Here is a 6,628-nt window from a genome sequence, read left to right on the forward strand (position 1 = left end):
AAAAATACCTCTAATACAAAGTATAACAATACTTGAATATATGCTATACAGGGTGTTTTAACAGAAAAAAATAATAAGCAGTAGAATATGATCGCCGTTTACAATTAACAGAAAATATGATTTAAAAATTGTGGCCTTCTATGGAAAGTTTTTGTTATCAATGGGTTAAAGTGTTTTTCACTCAATAATATGTAGTATGTGTAATAATATGTGTAGAGCACCAATTCAAGTTAAACTTGTTATTGATTTTTGTGTTTGTTATTGTTTTGTATTTTTTATGACTCAATTGATGCTTTATGATGCTTTTTATGTAAGCATTGTCTATAAAATTGTACAATTTTCCATGACAATTAAGCATATTTCTATTCTAAGTTGTCTATTTCTTAAACCAAAGCATTGATTATTACTACGAAATATTATTTCGTAGAAGTTGTCAAACAAATAAAATATTTGGGAATCATTATTGATAATTTATTTATCAACGTTAAAAACGATTTACTAATTACAGTTAATTTATTTAATGGAAATTAAGGTAATAATAATAATAATGTTTATTCAACACAAATATAACACTATACATAAAATAATAAACTATAAAATCTTCATGCGACTAAAAACATATCAAAGTGTAGATATAGTTATTAAAAATAAACATAGGAAGCCACAAGAAAATAAATTTGCACGTAGCTATAGCCCAAAGTAACTCCTGTTGTTTATCCAAATCTTCACTAGTCAAAAGCCTTTAAATTAAAGTTCCAGCAGTTTTTCCTTTTTCTACATATATAAAATATCTGGTGTTTGTTCCTAAAATCAAATACATAAATAAAAATTTTACGTTGTGTACCATAAAAATCATACAAATGTGGAAAGTACCACAAAAGTACAGTACACACTTGATACTCCGACATGCTCAGTAGTCTGACCTTTTGGTCCCATACCTGTCGGACTATCAAGGGCAACTGTATTTTAATATTAAGACAGTTATACCTACAAGGTTTAGGTTAGTTTAGTTAGTTTTATATAAGGGCAGCTGCCATAATAAGCCACAACAAAAAGGTATTAAAAGAAAAAGCTATAGATCTGAAATGGGAAGCTACTACGTTTAGTCTATATATAAATGAAAGTAAAACAAAATATATAGAGTGCACAAAGTAAAATCAACATGAACATCTGAAGGTAGAAAACCATACCTACGAATATGCCTCCCATTTTCACTACCCAGACTCAATAATAAATGACAACAACACTATGATACTATCGAGAGAATACAACATAGATTCTTGAGATCATGTGCTTACTATACACAAACTATCATTGTCAATCACGATTATTCTTTTCTTGAACAACAGTTGTCCCTACCTCCACTTAAGTTACGCCGTGACATAGCAGGTGCTGTTTTCATTTTTAGGATCATAAATGGACTTATAAATTCTCCCAATCTTTTAAGTCAGATTAATTTTAATGTTCCTTATCAAGCTCTCCGTTACCATAATATGTTTAAAATACCTTTCCATAGAATATTGTATGGCGTTCACAACCCACTTGATAGGTATATGGGATTGTTAAATAATTACGAACTTGATTTATTTAATATAACTCTAAATCAATTAAAAAGATCTCTTGCTCTGTGATGTTATTTTTATACTCTTAAGTGTTATGTTTGTATGTTGTATATTTTTTTGTAGTCAATATTTATGTTATATATTAATTTTCGTGACATATGAAATTTTTCAGTGTTTTTATACTTTTCTAACTCTCTATTTTTTAGATTAATTAAGTCATATTTAACACATTGAATTTATTATTACCTTTTGGAAATGTATTAATATTTAACTGTAATTTTTCTGTTAATGGGGTTATCCCGTATAATAATAAATAAATAAATAAACACCAGTCAAGAAAAGCATGAATTCTTAGCAGCAATAAGTGATTTTATGCATACAAAGACTTAACGAAAAGTAAGTTACTAAGTCTAACCTTAGAATCTACAAAACAAATCTACACATTGCAGTGATGGTTTGTGGAGAATTAAAATGAACCACGAGCTGGATAATACTAATGCAGAGTGCAGATATTGTTAGAATTGTAAAATCTCAAAGACTAAATTGGCTTGATGTCTCAGAAAGAATGCCAGATAATTGAGCTGTACAAGTAATCCAGAGATGGAAGCCCCAAGGAAATAGAACAAGAGGAAGGGCCCATAAAAGATGGATAGACGATGCAGAGGGGGATCTTAAAACCATGAACATCAGAAAAGTATCTGGCAGGGCAGAATGTTGTTAAGCACACCAAGACTCAAAAAGGGTTGTAGCACCATTAGAAAAAGATTTAGGCTATATGCATTAAAACATGGTAAGCTTTGCATCTAACCATATTGTAATAAACTATATCTTATACTTACATGGTCAAGAGAAGTCTCTTCATTATTTTCTTTACATTTACTTCTTTCATCAGCTCTTCTCTTGCATTCTAGATCACCTTTTTTTTTATTGTCTGCTTTGGTAACCCATGTTTTGGTTTGGAATATCTTTTTAAAGTGACTGGCTTTCCTAATAATTAAGTTTGAATTATTACTTAGGTACATCTTTATCATTATTGTAGACATTTTTTAAAAACCTTATTAATTGAATTACTTACCACTTCTACAATGTTTATTGCATATTCTTTTATAGTTCTGTTCTCCTTATGGCTTTTACATATCCATTAATCCATTGTTCCCGACTTTGTTTTGTTAGATTAGAGGATAACTATTTACATTTATTTATTTACAAGATAATCTGTCAATTGTCAAATTGGTGTCAGTGTCAAATATTGAGATTTTAGTGACTTGGCAACGTTGGATCAAGTGTGCGAATTAAGGTTTCGTGTATTTTCAATGTTCTGTCAAAAAGTGACCAGTGACATAGCCACCTTTACTTTACAAGCCATGAAGAGAAAAAGGCAACGTCGCAATTGATGACGTCCGTAGTCCGACTTTCGGACTACCGCTTTCGAAACTACGATTTTAAAGTACAAATTCTGGTAAAATTTATAGTATTTTTTGAGTCGAATAAGAAAATATTATTAATTAGAAGTTTGTACAAAATAATATTAAAAGTAATTCCTTGTAAGTAACGTTTATTATACAAAAAAAAGCAATGACAAGAATATAAACGGGATTCATTTTTTTTCGAATCCTAAGAAAACTAATAAGTATTTTTGAAAAATTTAAACGCAGAATGAAAGATTACATTAGGACCGAGGGCCGAAAGTCCCTGAAAACTTCTATGTTTATTTTAATAAGTTACAGGGGTGAAAAATTAAGAAAATTTAATGTGATTTTTAGTTTCAAATATGTCATTAAAAAAACCATTTTATTCATTCTAAGGGACTTTCTGCCCTCGGCAATAAAGTAATCTTTCATTCTGCGTTTAAATTTTTCAAAAATACTTATTAGTTTTCTCAGGATTCGAAAAAAATGATTACATTTAAAATACAGGCGTCAAAATTTTACATTTTGTTCCTTTCCACTTAAAGTTTGTCGCACTTATTTAGAAACACCCTGAATTGATAAAGAACAAATCTAGTTGTTAAACATAAGCGAATTAATAAAAAAAAAACAGAATGTTAAGAAAACCAGAGTCTATAGTTGGGTTTTAATTTCAGTATTTTATAAATGCCCGGTACACCATAAAAATTTAACTGGTTAGCAACAATATTATTACAGCGGTATTGTAAAAGAATTAGGCTATAACATATTAAAAAATCACTTAAATCTGCCAACAGATTTAGGAAATATAAGACATTAAAAATGACAAAATTTTTAAGTGGACGGATTTCTATATGCACGCAAATTTATATAAAAATATATTATATTGAACTAAAATCATCTTAATAACATACCTTTAAATGTTCTTTATAATTTAGAGCACGAAATATTTCAGTTTCTCTGTAAATACAGTGAAAATTATTTAAAAACAAATGATAACTGTCAGAATTAATCGGTCTACCAATAGATGTTGCCAAATTTCAACTTCATGGCTTGTTAAGTAAAGGTGGCTATGCCAGTGACAAAGTATCAAGTTGGCGTTGGCTACATATTTTCATGATACAATGAACATACATTGCTCCAAAAAAAGTTGGAGCTTACTACATTCCACTTCTTTATAAAATTTTTTTACAAATACAGTGGAACCCCGTTAACTCGGATTAATTGGGACCGCGGCCGATCCGGGTTATCGAAAATCCGGGTTAGCCGGAGAAAATGGTAAAAATTAATAAAATATGGTATGCTTACAGATAAACTCCGTTATAATTGTCACACAGACACTGGTAAACCACGTTCGCATTCCACACAAAACCACACATACAAAGCGTCGTCAAAAGTCTCATTCTTAGCTTTATTAGCTTTGCACCGATTAAACTGTCTTTTGTTATCATTTTGAAAAAAAAAATTCTTCGATTTTAGTTCTATTTTTCTTCCAATCCGATACTGTAGATGTACCGACACCATAATATAATGCTGCAAGATTCACCTTTATCAATTCTACTTAATGCTTCTAGTTTCTTTTCCATTGTCACTACAACATTTTTACGTTTTGTTGCCCTTATAGACAAAAGACACACAAACACAAAATCTGAATAAATTTACGAACGATTACAAAACGGAAGCGAACAATAATACGACTTTACTACACATAATACCGTCTCTGATGTTATGTTATTTAATAAAAGTGATGACTAAGACCATTGTTAAAAAAAGAATTTTAATAGTCTTTTCTAAACAATGCTAACACAGACAGTTTCAAAAAAATAAAGGATAATACAGGTGCATGTTGTTTTCGACAATGAATGTGGTGTACGATGAGTCATTTTTACTATGTTATAATATGTAGTTCAATCCGGTTCCATTATCTCTCAAATATTATATTACATAGAGTTGGTACAAAACCTCGTGAACCTTGAAAATGCGTATGTATAAACGAAATAAAATGAAGCCAAAAACATACGACTATTTTATTTGCTGCGAATTGCGCGACAGGGTCCCATCTGCACCCTGATTGCCCTGATATTTTCAGTAATGTCGGATTCATCAATCGTTTCGTTCGTATATTGACGTCACCAAATGAATGAATTAGGTTTACGAGATTTTGTAACAGCAATACATTTTTATTGTTGAAAGGTTTGTCTGATAAAAATCGGTCCGGGTTAGCCGGAGTTCCGGGTTATCGGGGGCCGACTTATCGGGGTTCCACTGTAATATAAAGTTTGTATAAAATGCAAGATTGAGGGCCGGTTGTTCGAACGCTAATCAAAAATGATCATTATCAAATATTTAATTATTGTCACCAACTGTCAATGTCAACTTTGTTTGAGTTGCTGAAAACATAATTGATTAAAATTATGAGATTAGTTAATCAATTAACATAACAATTATTAACATAATTCATTAACTAATTTCATAATTGTAATCCATAATTATGTTTTCAGCAACCCAAACAAAGTTGACATTGACAGTTGGTGACAGTAATTAAATATTTGATAGTGATCATTGTTGATTAGCGTTCGAACAACCGGCCCTTAGTTAAAAAAATAAGTAGAATACATTCTTAAATGCTTTTAATTAATGATTTTTGGAAATCGCTATATTATATAGGTACCTAATTTATTGTTTTCACCCAATTTTGAAAAAATGTGAAAACTTTGAATTATCCACGTCCGTCTGTCTGTCTGTCTGTGATCACAACTCCTCCGTCAATATACCAGCTAGAATGACAAGTGAGGTGTCAAATGAAAGCTTATAATCCAAGGAGGTAATAAAGGTGAGATATTTGACCTAAGCTGTCTGCCCGTCGGTCCGTCCGACCGCGAATAAAACTCCTCCGTCATTATACCAGGTAGATGACAAATGAGGAGTCAAATGAAAGCTTGTATTTCAAGGATGGTACTAAAGGTGAGATATTTGACCTAGGATGTCTGTCCGTTAGTCCGTCCGACCGCGAATATAGTTCTTCTGTCATTATAACAGCTAGAATGACAAATGAGGTGTCAAATGAAAGCTTATAATCCAAGAATGGTAGTAAATGTGAAATATTTAACCTAGGCTGTCTTTCCGTCGGTCCGTCCGACCGCGAATATAACTCATCCTTCATTATACCAGGTAGAATAACAAATGAGGTGTCAAATTAAAGCTTATAATCTAAGGATGGTACTAAAGGTGAGATATTTGACCTAGGCTGTCTGCCCGTCGGTCCGTGAATATAACTCCTTCGTCATTATGCCAGGTAGAATGAAAAATGAGGTGTCAAATGAAAGCTTGTAATCCAAGGATGGTACTAAAGGTAAGATATTTGACCTAGGCTGTCTGTCCGTCCTCCGACCGCGAATATAATTCTTCCGTCATTATAACAACTAAAATGACAAATGAGGTGTCAAATAAAAACTTATAATCCAAGGATTGCACTAAAGGTGAGATATCTGACCTAGGCTGTCTGCCCGTCGGTCCGTCCGACCGCGAATATAACTCCTCCACCATTATACCAGGTAGAATGACAAATGAGGTGTCAAATGAAAGCTTGTAATCCAAGGATGTTACTAACGGTGAGATAGTTGACCTAGGCTGTCTGTCCGTCAGTCCGTCCGACCGCGA

At 31.8% G+C, this 6,628-nt stretch overlaps 1 long non-coding RNA gene across 1 annotated transcript; it reads right to left on the minus strand.

The window, feature by feature from the left end:
• Positions 1 to 536: 536 nt before the first annotated feature.
• Positions 537 to 2,782, minus strand: LOC126886462 (uncharacterized). Its single transcript, XR_007698628.1, has 3 exons — positions 2,638 to 2,782; positions 2,402 to 2,549; positions 537 to 804 (listed from the first exon to the last, which is right to left on the minus strand). It is a non-coding gene; the product is annotated as an uncharacterized LOC126886462 (long non-coding RNA).
• Between the last annotated feature and the right edge of the window lie 3,846 nt (positions 2,783 to 6,628).

Source organism: Diabrotica virgifera, chromosome 6 (genome assembly GCF_917563875.1).
Source record: "Diabrotica virgifera virgifera chromosome 6, PGI_DIABVI_V3a".
Classification (NCBI taxonomy): domain Eukaryota; kingdom Metazoa; phylum Arthropoda; class Insecta; order Coleoptera; family Chrysomelidae; genus Diabrotica; species Diabrotica virgifera.